This window comes from Pinus tabuliformis, chromosome 2_2 (assembly GCF_031772625.1).
Source record: "Pinus tabuliformis cultivar Carrire ecotype Pingquan chromosome 2_2, CPIR1, whole genome shotgun sequence".
Taxonomy (NCBI): domain Eukaryota; kingdom Viridiplantae; phylum Streptophyta; class Pinopsida; order Pinales; family Pinaceae; genus Pinus; species Pinus tabuliformis.
The window spans coordinates 6967695-6988471 of NC_142300.1; positions in this window are offsets into that span (position 1 = coordinate 6967695).

Consider the following 20777-nt stretch of genomic DNA (forward strand, 5'->3'; position numbering starts at 1 on the left):
TGAAAATCATCAAAGGATTGAGGATTGTCCACTTTCGTAATAAGGGCTATAAAATTTGAGTTGAAAGATGGATAAATTCTCCTATTCTTTCTAGACTCCTCAACCACCCTGAAGAGATATTTCCCCAAAATGTCAAAAATTCCAAGAAATAATTCCATCGGTCAACCATCTAGCCCAGGGCTTTTTGAAAATTGTTAAGAACTGTCGATAACTCCTCCACCATAGCCTCCTATAGGAGAGAAATGTTTTCTTCCTCTTTAACAAATATTTGGAAAAACTTAGCAAATTTAATGACTTTCACAATAGAAACTCCCCATGGTTCCTTGGAGAGGTTTTGAAAATGATATTTCCCTAAAATCACCTGGCCTTCAAAGGAGGAGATCTCCCTACCTTCTTAATTACATAGGCTCGAGAAAATATTGCATATCTTCCATCCTTTTGCAAAGGCTTGAAAAAAATTTGTATTTTCATCCCCAAAATTAAGCTAGATAACCTAAATTCTTAGCCTCCAGGTGGCCTCCTTTTCCACTAAAATGGATTTCCTTTTCTCCTCCAGATGTTTCAAATCATCCCTAGATTCCTCATGGTCAAAACCTTCCCTATGATAATTAGATATCTCTTCAAGTTCCTATTTAACCAGAGAGATTGATCTCATCAAGATGTCTCTTTTTGTATGCTCGGTCTTTATTAATCTTCTTAATCAATTTAATAGTTTCTTAAAAAAAATTAACCACCAGTAATCCCCTTTCCAAATCAAAAGGGACTCAATAATCCTTGACCAATGTGACATACTCCTCCTCCTTCAACCATATATAATTTTCCTTAAACGGGCTAGGGGGATTTTTGTCAACACCTTTTATTTCCAAGGAGATGGGAGAGTGATCTGACTCCCCTCCATTACCAACCCATTGACACAAAATATTAAAGTGGTTCATGATGTATTTTGAAACTAAAAAGTAGTCTAGTCTTTTAACAACCCAATCTGCTCTGGTGCTTTTGTTGCTCCAAGTGGCTCTCAACTTTACTGGCTTAATGTCTACCAAATTATGCATAGATAGCTTGAGATTGAAGTAGTTAATAAAATGATTTGGTCTAGACCTTTCACCCTAAAATTCATCCACTCCCAAAGAAAAATTAAGATCCCTCCAATAATCACTAGATCATTTTGTAGCATAGATTTGTCTAAGAGACAATCCCAGAAAATGTTTCTGTCAACATAAGGACCAGGAACATTAAGGATGGTTACATAACACCCGATATATTTTCAGAAAATATCTATACCCAAGCCTAAATCAACACTCCATTGATTTCTAATCTCTATAGTTCTAGGATTCCAACCTTCAACAAAACCCCCCAAGAACCCTTGATATTCAAACCAAAAAAACTTCCAAATTTCACTCAAGGCTTCCAAATCTATTGAAACAAAATCCCCTTCCTCCAACATTTCTTGAAGAAATATGAGATCTAGATTATTAGACAAAAAAAATATTTTCATCGCAAGTTTTTTAGAGGGACTTTCCAACCCTCTACAATTAAAAGAAATAAATTTCATGGGACTACCCCTACTAGGGATTTATCTACTCTAAGCACCCCATCACTAGATATTTATTAGCCCATTTTCGACTCAAAACAAGCTTTATCCATGGCTTTAGAAAGGAAACATTTCATCCCTCTCCCCTTTCATTCTAATGAAAAAATGGCTAATTTCCCTAATCCCCCAACAAGACCTTTTTCAAGAGGAAATTTTTTTTTAGACCTAAGGTTGTAAAATATACCTTTTTCTCCTGAGTCTACAAATGAACCCATCTATACTAAAATTTTGGGAGAAGACATATTTTAGTTGGCCATAGGACAAGGGCACAAAGTTAGAAAATGCATGTGCACAGTACCCACCACTAAAAGAGAAGATGATACTAGAGAGGAATTGATTGTTTCAATTATAACCCCAAAAAGAAAAAAAGAACAAGAGACAAAGGAAGAAGAGAAAGGGTTTCAAAAGGGACATCCTCCTTTGTTGCAACTAAGCCCTCCCTCTGATCGTCTCCATTCACCTACCTCAAATACATCGACAGAACCTCTTTTGCTACCATTTCCCCACCAAGAACAAGCCCTGGAGCCTCTTCTACACCAGTTTTCCCCCGAGAAACTTGGATGGAATTCACTACTTGACACTGAAACAAAACCTAGACAACAAACTTGAATGGAACACCTCCTCATTACATTTCTTCTTATGGAAAGGAAGAAGTGATGGGCATAATAGGTGTCCTTTCTTATGACACCTTCGACATCTAAAGGGAACCCCTTAATAATCCAGAACCTAAAACTGCTCTAACCTTATCCCTATATACATATATTCTACTAAACCTTCATGTAAATCAATATTAAGCAAAATTCAAGTGACCAACATATTCTCTATTTCCTTATAGGACATGTTTTCCTCCAAGAACGTGCTCAAATAATTTCCAAGTGCTTCGAAAATTATAGGGTTATAATACTATAGAGGGGGACCAGGGAATCTTACCCAAACCAAAACCACATCCATCCTCTCTTTTCTCACATGAAATAATGGGTATTGTTTGTTAAATAGAATAGGCATCGAATCTATATTCCAATTCTTTTATAGAAACCAAGTTGCATCCTCCACAAAGACGAAGGATATTTTTATCCATCCATGCACGAACATCCCAATCTTTGGAATATTCTTCACATGCAGTGTTACCTATGCCTCCACCCAGTCCTTTTCAAAGTTTTGTAACTTAATTTCCTTCCTCTAGCCTAACCCACCACCATCTTCGCAGCATGATCCATCACCTTATGCATAAAAAATCCATCTATCAGATTTATTTTCGGTCAAGCCCCTCTAGATTTGATGCACTTATTTTTCCGCTTATTCAAACCCAAATTTTGAGACCCTAGAAAAATATTAACAACTTCCCCTCCTTGTGAGATTGTCATATTTAAACTTAGAGATACCCCGCCACCATTGCCCAATAAAATCCCTTCACCTTCCTCTAAGTCCAACAATGCATTCACAAATATACTACAACCTTGTAAGGATGGATATCCACATCTATAAAAAGAGCTGCAAAAAAGAGGTTTTAAGGTTTGGACCAAACCCTCCTCCACAAAATAATATTCCAGATGACATTCCAGACCACTTGAGAAAATGGGACTATCAACTCCCTAATGAACCATCCCATGTTGATCAAGAATTGATGCCAGTGCCTCAACACCTAGAAAATAAGAAGAAACTCATAAAAAATTTCAAGGCCACACCTGGACCCCCACCCTCTTCAGTTTTTGGTCTTGTGACGGCCTCGACTCCCTTTCTACAACCCCAACCATAGTAGTTGGGACACAAAACCCCATATCCGCTCGATGCTCCTATCTCAAAGCACACCTATCACCATCCCCGATCTAACTATGGTTTAACACCATTATATGACTTTAGTTACATGCATTTTCTTAAATTATGAATTTTTATATAGCTTGTGGTTACATGAATTTTTTCAACTTATGAATTTTTTATTTTATGGACTTTAATCAAAGTTTGATACTTTTGTCATAGCCTTGCATCGCATTGATTTTACTTGAAGAAACATCATTGATTTTACTTCCATAACAAATGTTTCCATTAACCCTTCAATTGGGAGTTGTGTTTGGGTACCTTTTGAAATTTGATTATTTCATACTATTATTCATAATAGTGCCCATGGGTATAAAAACCTATATTGCTATTCTCCATTAAAATGTGCATATGTAAGTCTACAATGATGAACACTCCTAGAGGAAGTAAATTGCAACAGAATATGCATATTAGATATACATCAAGAAAATTACTAATGAAAAATTTTTTATCCAAAACAAGAAACATTGGTAACAAATATTCATTCAATGTAGATAATTTAATTATAAAAAAAATCCTAAGAATTATTTTAATAATTATTCGTAGAGTTTATATACTTTTCAGTGAAAATTGAATGATTTTTCGACCTTAAAATGGACATTGAATACAATATTTGCCTCCTTTATAAATTTTATATAAAATATCACATCCATAAAGTTTTTCCTACCCATATCGGATCCATGGTCATTGAATGGATCTAACCAGTGTGGGAATAATAAAAAGAAATGGGAAGACATCTCCTTTTACAAGAAGAAAGACCTTATGACTTAACAACCAATTGTATTTGTGTGATGGTAAAAATGGAGAAAAATATGTAGACAATTATTATTTCAAAAGTTATAGATGCATATCTATTCCACTTTGTAAATTTTTGGTATAAATAACAAATGTTTATATTCTAATCATGGTAAAATCAATGTAATCCATTATTCTTAGTAAAGGGAAGAACGATACATTCTAAACATTCTTAGAAGCACTATTTCGAAACATTTATCTTATTGGAATTCAAAACAAATTTAGATATTATGGGGAATCTAGTTGAAAAAATAAATAACATTTTATAAAGAAAAGATGATGCGGGAGCATAATTTAATTATTTTTTTTCTAAATTGTAATACGATCTAGAGTTTTCTTTATTGACTCTACCTAGGGATGAGGTCGTTTCTTTCTTATATCATGTAATTTTACCAATGTACTAAGTAAGCATATGGTTGGAGAAGTTTAGTAGTTTTAGGGATAGATAGAGATATTTAAGGGATTGGATTTAATATTTTCTAGGAATGGAGGATATGAACCAACCTTTCATGGTTCAAGAAATTCCTCAGTATTTGTATAAACACAATTGTTGTGGAACAAATGGGTATGAAAAAGTGAAGAATAAAGTTTTTAATTATTTGTGAGTGTCGGTTTGCATCAAAAGAGAGTCTATTAGACACCCCCATCGAGATAATAAGTATCTGCTACACTTGAAAATATGTAAATCAAATTAAATGAATCTATTTCTAGTGGTAGAGAATTCATGATAAAAGTGTGTTCATGCACTAATTTGTTTATATTTTACGTATTGGGCGAATGAAGAATATTTTGCAACATATACATTAAGTTACATGAATGATCTATGCACATAACAAGACCCTCTATAGTTTTCCTCTTGCTAACATTTTATGTTAGAAAGTGGTAATACAAATTTGGAATAAATGCATGAGAAATTCATGGAAATAAAAACATCTCTCAATGGTTTTACGAAATCGTATGAATGGTAATTATAATATATTTTTCACCTCAGCATTTAGTACTATTTAAAAAATAATAAATACTAATATTATAACTTCAAATATCTATAGATTTTCTCTACTGATAATTGACACGGTGCAAATGTAATGTAGCAAGAAAATATAATTAGAGTTTTTAAAGATGAATTTTCATATGCATATGAACATGTTGTTCTAGCATATAAAAATTTAACCTTTACCATTAGCAACTTTTTGAAAAGCACAATGGAAAGAGTATACATGTCCTTGAGATTGTTGTTTCAAGTAATGGTATATATTTGACATTGGTTGCATTGACATTTAAATCCTCTTGTAGCTTGAAGGAGGAAAGACCTATAGAAAAGGGAACAAAATAAATGAGAGAATTGAATGAAAATTACTAAAATTTATTTCAAAAAGAAAGCACTTATGGCACACAAGGAAAAAATACCTACATAAATTAGAGACATTTTGGGAATTTTAAGGTATAGGAACGATATGAATATGGAAATGCCAATGCAAATAAACATGGTGCAACGACTACATAGGAAAAAATCATTCAATAAAAAGTAACAATATTAAGAAAAGTAGTGCAAACCTACAATTTGAAGATGAAGTCCATATAGACTAGGTATAAATATAGAAAAAATGAAATTGTTTCTTTTGGATGATATTATCTTTTGTCGATATACATGATGTCATGTCAAGGGACAATGAAAATTTTATGAAGTTTTTGAACCTTTGAGAAATGTTGCAATTTATATTCCAAAATTTTAATGAATATAAATTTGCAATATAAAATTGGGCTAGACAATGTAAAATGTATGGTGGAATTAATGATCAGTGCATTTAATAAGTTAAGATGTAGTTATGTAGGCAATGTTAGTAAAGAGTTCCAATGACAAGGTGTGTGGAAAAAATGAATATGCACTCGTTAAATGAGAAATGATGGAAAAACTTTGGAATGGAGGGAGGCTTCTTCTCGCTTCCTTCATAGGAATTTTTCTTCATTATTTTGTACATTTCAAAGGTAAATGCTAGGGAGATGTGAAGATCCTTCAAGGATGGAACTCTGGTTATTGTAATTAAATTCAAACCTTGGCATTAAATGGTACAAATTCTAATGAGAAAGATTATTTTGTAGAGAAAGGTGAAGTAATGATTGCCGAAAAGTTTATCATACGAATTAAGGTTACATCTTGGAAATTAAATAATTAAATTATAAGGGGCTATAAACTTATATTGTTCACCTTCATTTAAACTTTTATTGTCGGGCAAACCAAAAACCATTAACAAACCTAGCATTCCAACTTAGTAATCTTAAGAGTATTTCACCCCTTAGATGAAGAGCACCACACATGGTGTCAGGTTTCTAAATCGAATGGGTAGGTGTGCTTTCTTGACTGATTTTTTGTTACGACCCAAGTTAAATGAATAATTCATATGATTTTCCATCAAAATAGTTAGTGAATGTGGGATTTGAATCGATGACCTTAGGGGTCAACATCTAAGCATGGATCCTTGGATCACTTGTCCATAAGGATACCCATAATTATGATATGTGCATAAAGGAATTACTTGAGTCCTATGCTCATAGAGAAATACCAAACATGTCAAGGGATTAGTGATTAAAAGTGTTGAAACATTTAATAAATAAGAATTTTTAAACTCCAAAAAAATTATTTGACATAACAATTATTATTGATCAAGGATCATTATTTGAGAATAAATTTAGACTCAAGTTCATTTAATCTAGATTTACATAAAAATCTCCTATTAAATAGATAAGTCATTGTTAACAACCCCTTTTATTGTATTTTCAAAACAAACCTCATATACTTTCATATTCTCTATACTTGGATTAAGTAGGTCAGATCTAATATTCTTAAAAGGGTTGAGTCAAATCATATCTAATATTTTTGGAAGATACTAGAAAGGTAGAGATTTCCCACAACCATCACTTCCTTTTTCCCTATAGGAATTTGTATATACATAATGATTGAGATGTTTTAATTTCTCCCACCATTTCCATTCTTTACTTCCATTCAATTTTAATAAATTGTATTTTCATGCTATCTATATATGTATTTCAAGAATTAGTGCCAATAAATTTGAACTCCGCACATAATTGCATGTTCATTAAACACCTGAGTTTCCAATGCATTAAATTATTTTCAAATCCAACCAAAGCTATAAAAACAAATGATAATAAAGAAATTGTACTATAATGTTTTTCCATTACCATTATTGTACAAGCCAATATTAAATGTGTAAAAGGAGAAAACTACAACACATTTCTTTTGAGTCATAGCATTTAGATATTAAGCTAATTTTTCATTAGTAGAATGCATGAGGCTTTGATTGAGCATTGTGAGTCATTAGTTAATGACCCAAGATTTCATCACAACCTAATAAATTGATATGGACTCATTGTCTTAGGGAGATGTAATATTAATGGGGATAGTCATTATTGTAGACTAATATCCTAAATTATAGTCTAAATGAGGAAGGAAGGAAAAATAAATAAATAAATAGAATCTAAAAGGGAGTTTAAGAAAACTTATTATTTTGCTTGTGTAATTCAAGAAATGATACCTCTTAAGCAAGCCCCCCATGGGAATCTCAATTTGCAATCCTCATGAAAATGAAGTCTTATGTACTACGATATTACTGTAATGCCCCAAATATAAAAACCAGTTACATTAAATGGTACTATTAATAATCGACACAAAATATTCAACTGATTTTAGCATAGAATTTTTTGAAAACCATAACCAGTGAATACTTACCTGTAGAATGGTGATATTTCTTATTGGATATTTCAGAGTGATTGTGTTATCCCAACTCCTGTTGACCATAAAAAGTTTTTGGGGATGACTCCCAACCCAGTCATAGGCTCAACTGCAAATAATCTTTATACAACTGGCCACCCTTGATTCCTCAATAAACTACTAATGCTAGTGACTCCTTTGTCAATCAAAATTCTCTTCCTGAAAGAATGAATGCTTCCCATCTCTTTTTCCATCCATTAAATAAAACAAAGTATTCCAAAAATGGAAAGGGGATTGGGAAGGGGATCCTCATGCACACAATTTGTGTGTCATCATAAGTTCTATTTTTCTTTGTCTTAAATTTTCCTTAACATTTTTATTAATTTAACTCTTTCTTATTTTATTCCTTTTTACTTTTTTTAACTTTACTTATTCTTATAGTTTTCTTTTATATATTTATAAGGAAATTTAGTTTATTATTTATTATTTATTATTATTATTTTATGTATCTACTATTATTATCTTTTCTTCATTATTTATTGTTTTATTATTTATATATTAATGTTATTTTGTTTACTTTATTATCATTATTATTATTGTTGTTGTTATTATTTATTGATTTATTAATATGGGGACATTATAATACCATGTTCAAATCCCCTGAGTTTACCCATGGCAAGGTGTTGTGGGTGGTGTGGTTCACCTAGGGTTATAGTGGTAGAGGTTGGAATCAACCCCATTTCACTTGAGTATGAGACTAGCCTAGTTGTTGATTCCTCTAGTCAAAGAAAAAAATGATACCTCTTAAGCATGGTAATTGTTAGGAAACTACTTTTGTTAAATTGGTTGGACATGGAAACTACTATAGAATCCCTTGTTGATGGGAATAACACAGTGTAACAATTGCTAGTCAATCTCTACTAATTTCATATGCTTATGATCGTTCTATTGTGGGTAACAAATAGTGAGGTAAATGATGAGGTCTTGTATTACAACAAGAATCTTGCAACTCCTAGGGCTACCAATTTTAATTTATCAATCAAGGATTCATACAAACTTAACAAGTGGTATTGATGTATACATAATAAGCAAGGTTCTACCTAAGCTGCTCTAAGGTAGTGAATCAAACCAAGGTGTACAAATACCATTTGCAAGCTCAAAGAAGGTAGTTTACTAAATCTACATTTGAAACAAAGGAAAATATTTCTTGTCCTATTGCATAAGAGAAAACTTTGATCTACTTGAAAGGAAAGAATTACTTGGAAATGAAACCCCAATCTGTTACAAAAAACAAATGATAGGAAAATAAATCTAGTCTAGATGCATGAAGTAAATACCATCAAATCAATCCTAAACTATTGCATTCAAAGTAAATCAAAGTAATTCATATTCTAATTACAAAATCCAACAAAGTTTTCAAGGAATATAAATTTAAACTACTCATATGCTATTGACTCCATGCTCAAAACAACTAACCTTAATTGAAGAAATAAATTTCTATGATGAAAATAAGAGTTCTAAGAGGTCTCTAATCTTCCTTAAGCTTTCTTCCAATGCCTAGAAGATGTCCTGAAGGGTTAAGAGGAGAAAGTTAGACTTAAGGAGCAATTTTGGTCAAGTTCTGACGGATTATGTGGGGCTACAGGATGCTAGAGGGCATCCTGTATTGCTACAAGGTTGCATCTAAAAGCATTCCAAGGGATTTAAAAAGGATCTAAAGGTGGGGAGATATGGTAGAAGGTTGGAGAAGGATATGGAAAATCTTTCCAAGCTTATTCCTCCTTAGGAATTGATCTTCCACAAGGGTAGAACGCAAACCAATAGCCTCTAGTAAATTTGTGAAGTAATTCTTGTGTGTAGACCGCTTGGAGAAATGGATGAGAATGGAAGGAGGGTGTTAATTATAGGATTACAAATGACAATGATGGTGTTTTTTCCTACAAGCTAGTAGGGATCACTTGCGAACAAGGAGGTTATTCAACTAGCAAAACATAAAACTCTAAATAAATCCAAAAATACTAATGCAAAAAACTAAATTATAAAGGAAAGTGATCTGTAAATTGACTTTGTTATTCCACTAGATAGTTCATCACAACAGATCTAATAATATTATATTAAAATTTGAGATTCTACACTATTACAGTTTTATTAAACTTTAAGATCTAGATTTAATTCTTATTAGTGCATGCATGCAAATAGAAATCATGCAGAAAAATAAATACTGAAAAAATAAGCTCACACACACACACATATAAGACACAAAATATTCTCTGGGAAACTCATTTGGGAGAAAAAGTAGCTAGAAGCTGAGGTTGCTTCGCTTTCTTTCTTTTTCTGGAAATATGGTTGTAGGTACAATGAAGTAAGGTATGTGTCTCATGGGCTGCTACAGTGCACAAATACTCCTTGTGTTCTCTAGATCCTATCTCTCTTGTCTATCTTTGCTCATCTATGGAACAAAATTCTCTCGAAAGAATAGAATACATCTTCCTCCTTCTAGATTCTTTTACATTACAAACACGTGGCTAGCCCCTTTTCCATCAATAATCGAGGCTGACACGACATCCTCTTGAACTATAGGTGTGAAAACAAGAAGATCAAATTCTGAGTGGCATAGCTTTTACATGAGGACTCTGATTGACGTGATTCTTGCATCGTTGGAAAGATATTTGTGTGTAGAACAACATGAAATTTTTCCACACAATAATGGAAAAATTTTACCCCCAAAAAATATCGTTTGATGCCTCAAAATTCTCCCGAAAGGTTTTGGACCCTGTTTTTCCAAACTAGGTCCCACCGGTAAAAATGGTCTCGTGAACTGATCCCTACACTTTTTCCACTCCAAATGCATCACAATGGATGAAAAATAATATAATGATCCAATATGGATCACACCTTTCCATTTTGGGATGCTTTGGTCCTCAAAAGCTTCTACTCAATGAAGTGAGGAATGTTTTCCTCCACTTTAGCTCTGGTGTACCATTTAGCTTTGCCTGGAAGTTGTCCCTTCAACCCAATCTGCCAAAGGTCATATTGCCCCTCTCTTGCAGTTATGGAACTCTTCTACAAAACTTTATCTTCTATCAACCCTGCCTAAGCATCTCATGTTGAATCCTCCAAAGAAGGTAGGACATGTTCCTCTTCCTGATCTAGCATGGAAGGCTCGAAGAGTTTCAAATTATCCACATTCACAACTGAGTAACTGTGCATATATGGTGGTAAACTAAGTCAATATGAATTATCACCCACCTTTTCCAATATCTCAAAGGGACCATACCTCATGGCCTTGATATTCTTACTAGGCCCCTACAGCCTCCTCTTGTTCAATTGTAGTCATACTATATCTCCCACCTTGAACGATTTCTCTGTTCTATGTTGATCATGCCTGGCCTTATACTTATGTTGTGACTCCTGCAGTATTTCTTGTACATGTAAATGGATCTGCCTAATCTTCTCTATAAATTTTTCAACCCTCAAAGAATCTCCTATAAGATCTTCCCTCACTCCTCCTTGTTGCCCATATGAAATAAGCAAAGGTAAAGGTGGAAAATATCCAAAACAAGTTTGAAATGGGGACTTTCTTGGAGAAGTGTGGATTGCTCTGTTGTAAGAATCTTGTACATATACTATATTTTCATCCTAGGTCTTCAGATTCTTCTAGTTGTATCCCCTTAGAATTTGTACCAAATTGTTTCTAACTACTTTTTCCTACCATCTATCTGTGTATGAAATGTTGTAGATCTCTTCAATTTCATGTCCATATTCTCCCATAATGTAGTCCAAAATGGACTGAGAAATATTTTATCCTTGTCTGAAACGATGCTCCTTGGTATCCCAAAATGCACCCAAACCTATCCAGAGAACTAGTTTGTGGCTTCTTTCCTGATGATGGACTTTTTATAGGGAATCATAACACACATCTTGTTGAACCTGTCAACTACCTCGAATAGGTAGTCATGTCCCTTCCTAGTCGTCGATACACCTCCCACAAATTTCATGGAAATGCTTTCCCAAGGATGCGTAGGCACAAGTAAGGCATGATATAGACCTTGTTTCATGTTACTAGGCATACTAGTACATCAAAGCACGCATCCCCTTATGAACCTATCTACGTGTTCTTGCATCTTGGGCCAATACACATACCTCTGTAAGTTAGCCACAGTCTTCCCTACACCAAAGTGCCCTACAACATTTGAAGTATGAGCCTCTCCAATCGGCTGCAATCACTCACCTTTAGGAACACATAGCTTATCAATATTGTAGAGTAACCCATCCTAGATATGGTATTCAACAGTGTTGTCTCCTTCATGCACATGACTCTAACTTTGTAACTGTTGATACACCTCCTTGAAGTCCTCATCCTCTAAATATGCCTCTTTGTATGCATCATGGGTGAATGGTTCCATGTGCATAAGATTCTCCAAAGTTGTAATCTTCGATGTGGGTGGTCTTGAAACCATGTCAACCAAATTATTTTTTCTACCCTTCTTATATTTGATCACCAAATGAAATTGTTGTAAAAGCCCCATCCACTTATAATGGGTAGTCTACTGAAGCTTACTATGAGCCTACAAGTACTGTAGTGACTAGTGATATGTGTGGATTATTATCTACTTTCCCATCAAATAATTCTTCTTCTTCATAGCTTGCACCATGGCATAGAGTTCCTTTTCATAAGTAGGGTAGTTAACAACTATCCCATGAAATACTTCAGAATGGTAGCATACAGGCCTTCCACCCTACATCAAGATAATTCCCATAACATACCCACTCACATTTGTCTCCACTTCAAAGGGTCACTACAATTTTGGCAATGCCAGAACTGGTGCTTGGATGATCTTCTTATTTATCTCTTCAAAATCCCTTTGTTGGCCTTTTCCCCAATAGAAACTCTTTCCACTTGCTGTTACGGCATGGAGTGATGGTGCTACTGCTGAAAACGAGGCTATGAATTTCCTTAGGTACTGTGTTGCCCCAATGAAACTCCTGGCCTCATAAAAATTAGTAGGCAATGACCATGTCATGATGGCTTCCATATTGGAAGGATATATCTTCAACTATCCTCCACTGATCACATACTCTAGATACACCAATGACAACTGGGAAAACTCTCACTTCTTGATATTTGCTAGAAATTGGTGCTTCTTCAATGTTTCCAACACCTGCGTCAAATGTGAATTATGTTCCTCCCAGGTAGCACTATATACCAGTATATCATCCAAATAGGAAATAACAAATTAATATATAAAATTGCGTAGTATATCATTCATTAATCTCATCCATGTAGTTGGTGCATTACATAGGTCAAGTGGCATGGCTAACCATTAATACAAACCTTGCCTAGTTTTGAAGGTGGTCTCCCAGGTATCTTCTTCTTTGAATTGAACGTGGTGATATCCATACTTCACATCCAACTTGGTGAAGTATTTTTCTTGCTGAAACTAATCCAAAAAATCATCTATCCTAGATAGGGGGTATCTATTCTTGAGTGTGATTTTGTTCAATGCCCTGTAATCTATACACATATGCTAAGTCCCATCCTTCTTTGGCACAATGATGATAGGTGACCCACATGGTGATGTGCTCAATCGAATGACACCTTGTTCTAGCTGCTACTATAATTGTTTCTTCACCTCACTTGCTTCTATATTAGACTACCTATACAACCCAATATTTGGCAATGGGGATTCTAGAAATAGCTGGATCTCATTCTCCACATCTCTCTTAGGTGGTAACCCTTTAGGCTCTTGTAACACATCCATGCATTCTTGTAACAACTCCTCCAATTGTTGTTTTTGTTTCATAGTACGGCCATACAGGGATTCCTTGCCTCTTATTGAATCCTCTACAAGCTCTTTTTCTCTTAGAAACAATAAAACATACATCTTATTGGAACTGATCAATTTCTTGACTTGGTTGGCTCTTACTAGTGAAATTTTTTACTTGCCTTTGTGTGCATTGAGGATGAACGATTTTCCATCCTTGATGAGATGGTACTAGTTGGATATCCTCATGAATATTCCATCATGAATGTACATGTATGGACTCCAAAACATTAATCTACATACATCAAGGTGAACCACATCTAGATCTACTTCATCAATAAAATCAACACTAATAGCAAATCTAATTTTGCACTGTTTAGTTACCTTCAGCTTTGCATCCTTATTTACCCATCACAATGGATATGTGTTTGGATGATCATGAACTTTCAACAACAACTTCTTGAATAACTCTGTTGTAATGAGATTCGCGAGCGATCCTGAGTCAAACACAGCATCAATTTTTGTCTTCTTTACATGTATCTATATATGGAAGAGTTTGGTCATTTCTTTCTCTTCCTATTGCTGAAGGATACTCAGATTCACCTCCTTCTACACTGACATACAAACAATATTCTCATCCACATTTGACATGCTTTCAACTTGGTTGCTTGGATCCATGGCCATGAGATTCTTCTTCTTCTTATCTTTCTTCTTATTCTTTAGGTTTAGCTATGGATGCAACTTCCAACACTTCTCCTATGTATCGCCATTAACGTTGTTGTGGTTGCAGTGGCTACTAGGATATTTACACTGGTGCATTGTTGTTGTCATCTTTTTACCCCTTGTTTATTCTTCTTCCCCTCCTTAGAAGCATCTTTTTTCTCTTTCTATTTTGATCCACTTGATTGTGCTCTCTTTTATAACTATTTTTTCTAGGTATTGCGCATGTACACAAGCCTCATCCACTGATTTGCGCATGAACAACATCACCTACTTGTGCAAATTGTTGGGTGTTTGTTATATTATTTCCATGATTAGCCCCACCTGTGGGGGGGTCATGGGGGGGTAGTATCCCCCCTCTACGGGGTCCAAGGCAGTGTCCCGGGGGAAAAAAAATGGACCCTATATTAGGTGGGCGGACCTACCTATCATTTTGTGCATGGTTTTCGCACATGGTTTTGGGCATGATGGTTTTCTTCCCATGGTATTTTGTAGATCTAGTCAAGGGAACTATGGTTATGTTCTAATCGAGGGTTAATGGATTTGGTTTTATGGATTCTTCGGCAGGTTATGTTCTAATCCAGACTTAATGGATTGGGTTTTATGGATTCTTCGGCATGTATATATATGTATTGTAACATTGAAAGGAATATAATGAAAAATAAATCTGGTAGTCCCGTATTGGGATCCAGGGGAAAATCAGTGTGTATATATGTTTTATGTTTTATGATCTCAACATTTTTTTTTCTTTTTTTAGAATTCATATGCAGGTAGTTTTGTATGGGGTTAAAACCTACATTTGGTATCAGAGTTGTTTTGGCTTCAAGGGAACGAATTTGCTGCTGAGGGGTTTTTCTCGGGCCTATGGTAGACCATGTTCAGTGGGAGATCTGTGGGATCGATTCTTGTGGTGAAATAATATGGTGAGCAGTGGAAAGATAGAGATCGATAAATTTAATGGTCATAGTTTTGAGTTGTGGAAATTCAAGATGGAGAATATACTGGTGGATAAATATTAGTGGATCGCGGTAGATCCAGGTGCTAAACCAACGACAATGTCAGCTAAAGACTGAGCGAAGTTGGATCAGAAGGCAAAGAGAAAAATACGGTTTTGTATCTTAGATTCAGTATTGTTGAATGTATCAAGGGAAGCTTTGGCAAAGGCTTTGTGGGACAAGTTAGGTACTTTGTACCAATCTAAGTCTCTGGTGAAAAAACTATTCCTACAAAAAAAGTTGTATAACGTGAGGATGAAGGATGGAGACTCAGTAACAAAGCATCTAAACACCTTTAATACAATGGTAATCCAGTTTTTATTTGTTGATATAAAAAATTTAGATGAAGATAAGTGCATCAGTTTGTTTTGATCTCTACCAGATTCGTAGGATAGTCTAGTTGTTGCAATAGGTAGCAATGTGACTTCCTCGCAATTTGATGAAATAGTCTCATCCTTGTTGTGGGAGGAGATGAGAAGGAAAAATATGAAGGGCTAGAATGTGTTGGCATTATGAGACAAGTGTTGTCCTTGATGGCAAATCACACAGATGATAAATTATAGTGCAGCAAAGTTATTTTCAAAGTTCACGCACTTTCATGAAGATAAAAGTTTCTTTCATGTAGAGAAAAGTTCACACACTTTCATGAAGATAAAAGTTTCTTTCATGTAGAGAAACATTCACGCACTTTCATGAAGATAAAAGTTTCTTTCATGTAGAGAAAAGTTCACGCACTTTCATGCAGAGAAAAGTTTCTTTCATGTAGAGAAAATTTCATGCACTTTCATGCAGAGAAAAGTTTCTTTCATATAGAGAAAAGTTCACGCACTTAGTCCGATAGTTTTTGATCCTATGGTTTTGGTCAGTGGCATTGCATCCAAAAGTGTTGACCCCAAGTATTGGGTTCATGGTATTGTGTTATTATGGTTTTGGACCGTGGTATTGTGAAAGGCCTAAGACTATAAAAGAGGAAGGAGATCATTTGTCAAGGCAATCAATATGAATGAATTGAATATCTAATAAGTGCTAGATCTGGAATATGGTGATCGGGTTATGGTGTAGATCTAGATCTGAATAAAGAAGGAAACTGAGCGCAAGAAGGATAAGTTCTATTGATGGGTCAAAATATTAAGGCTGGAATAGTGGTATCTCTATATGATTTTGATCTGTGATATGTGGCGCACGCTTGATCTATAAATCTGATAATCTGGGTTAACTAATATCTGAATGTTTGAATTTATAGATCTGTACGCAGGTTTCTGTTGGTGAAGTTGCGGACTTTACTTGAAATATGTTTTAGCTGTTTTTATCTATTACTGCAGTGTTCAAGGTTCTGATTTGATATCTGGTTGTTGTGTGCTGAGAAAGTATTAATTCATTTTATGCACAAGGAAGTTGGTTGATTGTAGATCTACTTGAAACTTGATGGATCGGGATCTTAAGGATTGTAATGTTTATCATTATCTGGTTTGATATACTAGATCTGAATTATTGACGTATGTTTTATGAATGGTATGATCTGGGTATGTCTGATGTATGGAACAGCTGCAAAGTTATAAGGAAATATTTGCATATCTGTATGCGGGTTGGCTTTGGTGAAAGCATTGATTCAATATTGGATAATTCAGAGATTGATGATGCTAGTATTGATTGATTATGATCTTCAATGATATTAATGGGTCTAGTATGAAAATTGGGTGAAACGTGGCCTTTCAAATTATGATTTTGTGCTTCAGTGTATCCAATCTGAAAATTGATGAAACGTGGTACCTGGAGGAAGAAAGAGAAGGTTGTAGCCTTCGGTAGGTCGACACCTACGTACTAGTACATCAGCTAGTACAAGAGCCAAGGGGGTGGTAGCTCCCTTCTAGTAGCAGCTGGAAAACAAGTAAAGGTTGGAGCATTTCAGCAGGTAGCAGCCTACGTACTAGTAAATGGATCGGTTAGTACAAGAGAAAAGGGGGTTGTAGCTCCCTTCCAAGAGAGTCTGGAGAACGATAGAAGTTTGTAGCCTTCTGCAGGTAGAATCCTGTGTATTGGTATAAGTCTGCACCAGTACAGAACTATTGTAAAAGGTATTTCTTATTAAAGAAGATTGAGACGACTTGCAGCAGGTGGTTTTCACCCACATTGGGTTTCCACCTTACATCATGGTGTTCATGTGTGCTTCTTGTGTGTGATGATCTGTTCTATTTTACTGCTCCGGTTTACTACTCATATGGTTAATAATGTTCTGATGCACTCATTAGAGATCAACTAACTGAATCATATGTTTACTAGATATATACTTGTTGCATCACATATGAATCTTAATATGGAAAGTGAAAAGTTATATTGATCTGATAATACTGATTCACCCCCCCTCTCAGTATTATTTCCAACAATTGGTATCAAAGCGGGTCCTTTGGTAGAAGCTTGATCGCTTGAAGGAGATTCGTGGAACAATGGGCAAGAAGCTTAAGAAGAAAGCACCTAAGAAGAAGAAGACATCTCAGAAAGTCTATGACAGTGGGAGCATCGATTGGGGATTATGTGGAAGAAGAACTTCAGATTCAGAATCATGTCAGAATGAAGATGAACTATCAGGTATGAATGTGTTATCCTCTGATGTTCCAGCTATCTAACCATTTGGAAAATATGAAAGTGATAACGAAACAACTGAATTTGTTCTTATGGGTGAGCAAGAAAGATATCAAATAGAGGCAGAATTCAAAAGGCTTACAGACAAAATTAGAGATCAACAAGATCTATTGAACAAAAGGGAATGTGCCTTCAAAGAAGAAGCTACCAAACTAGAAGCTCAACTAGAGGAAGGAAACAAGGTAAGGAAGTTATTCAAGGACAAATATCAAAAGTTGCAGGTTGAAGTAACATCTCTAAGAGATGAAGTCAGTGAGAAGAGCACAACAATCAAGAAACTCAGAGATAGATCCAGTTACTATGAAAGTCTTGAAGCTACGATCCTCTTGCTGAAGGAAGATCTTGAAGAATCAAAGAAGCAGAATAACTAACTTCTCCAAGCTCATGAAAAACAAGAAAATGAAGTCCTCAATCTAAGACATCAATTGGGAGAAGAAAGAAAAGTTGAAGAAAACATGAAGAAGCAGCATCGTGAAAAGGAAGAGCATCTTCAGGTTGAGGTAACCATTCTAAAGGATAAATTAGAAGAAAAAGATAAGATCTTACGATTTCAAGATAGTACTAAGATTTTGGATGATATTCTTAGTAGTCAAAGGTCTCCTGCTATCAAAACTGGTCTTGGTTTTCATGAATCTATTGAAGGTGAATCTAGTTCAGGAAATAAGACAAGGGACTCTATTGCAAAATCTAAAATGCTCAATAAGGAGATGAAAGGTCAATCTCATCATCAACCAAGGAAAGAAATTCTTCAAAGAAAATATTTTACTCCTCCTATGAATAATGTTGAATGTTATGTATGTCATAATCTTGGACATGTTGCAGCTAGATGTAGAAGAAGAAGGGTTCAAGACCATCATGCAGAAAGATCATCACATTCAAGGTACTTTAATGGATATTGCTTTGCTTGCAATATGTTTGGTCACAGAGCTGTTGATTGCTATAGAAGAAATATGAGACATGTAAGATGTTACACATGTAACAAGCTTGGACATATAGCTAAGGAATGCAGGAACAAAGTATGGGCACCATACCAAAAGGAGAAAACATCATCATCACACTTGAAGATGTGGAAGAAGAAAGAAGTACAGTCAGAAAGAGGCAGCATAGCACAACATACAGACATAACAGAATCAGAGGGAGCTGGAAGTGTAAAACTTCAGTGTCCTAAATCTCATACGCAAGTTTCTTAAAGAGAAGTCACGTATATACGCGAGTTGGTTATGGCATAGTCGCGTATATGATTGTTTGAGGAAAGGCAATAGGGACAGGTTCAGGAAAAGGATCAGTTATGATTCAGTTTATTATTTGCGCTGTTTGATAATGGTTACAATTTGCTGATGATGTGTGGAAATGACTTGATGGTTAGAAGTGTTTTGTTTCTAACTTGATAATGATGATGTCTTGATACTTCTTGTTGATATGCATGATCAGATCTGACAGTAACCAAGATGGCACAGGTTTAGGAGGAACCTATGCTTTTAATGCATTGTTGGCATTATGGTTAATAGTCCTTGGTGATGATGCTTATATGGATAAATGATTCATCTTGCTATGATATGGTTATGAGTTTTTCAAATGATTCTTAGGGTTACATAGTTGATATTTAGATCAGATTTGTGGTTGATTCTCTAATGGTGCTCACATGGTGATCTTCATAAGGATAAGGAGAAGTACATAGCTTGAATTCACATCTTCTTTACTTGATGATGAGTCACTCATATGTTGTTGTCGTCATATGCATAAATATCATATATTACAGTTTTGATGCAGGATTCCTATTGTTCTTGGCACATATATGGATGAGGATTGTTGGTTGGATACATGGATGATTATTCAAAGTTGCATTGTTGGAGACACGATGATGATGAGTTCTTACCTATATGATGATAGGTTGTTTCGTACATATGTTGATTGATGCAGATATTCCCAATTGATGATACTTGGTTCATGCAGGTCTGGATGGCTATGGTGTTTCTCACATATGATAGAATGTGAATGATTCTGTATATACAGAATTCTATTCAAAAGGATGAGTTGATACAGACATACCTTGATGATTCATGCACTAATACAAGCTGCTGGTCTAGTTGCTGTTGACAGATGCTATGGAGTAGATCATAAAATGTTGTTGCTGATATTTATCATGATCTTAGTTAGGTGTTTTGTCTCTGTTATAAATGTCATGAATATCATTCGATGTAAAGGTCATATTAAGACTCATGATGTAATAGTGTGTCTCTATCTATTGTAGTCATTTGATGAGATCTCTTCAGGTCATGTAACGGCCTATGTTGGTTTCCCCACTATGCCTGGGATGAATGATGTTATTCTCTTATGTTATCATATGTAAACTTTTGGTATATCACCATTGTGATGGGAGATAGATGTATGTATGAGTCTTTGGTGATAGGAAGGTCATTTATGATGTATAGAGTCATGTTCTTCTTCTTGTAGAACATCTTTTTGCAGACCTTGCTTACAGACAGGGGGAGCATGAACAGCATATTTCAGTAGAGCAGAGACTTCAACATGTTCTTAGAAAGAGCATGGATAGGTTGGTGCACCATGGCATATACAAAGGGGGAGCTCATTTAGATATTTCAGTAGGTACTCAGGGGAAGTATGGATAGCAAAGGAAGAGAATATCTTGGTCCGCCCTTTGCCCTTGATGTCAAAGGGGGAGAGTGATTTGGTATTGTTGCCATCAAGTCCAAAGGGGGATATTGTTG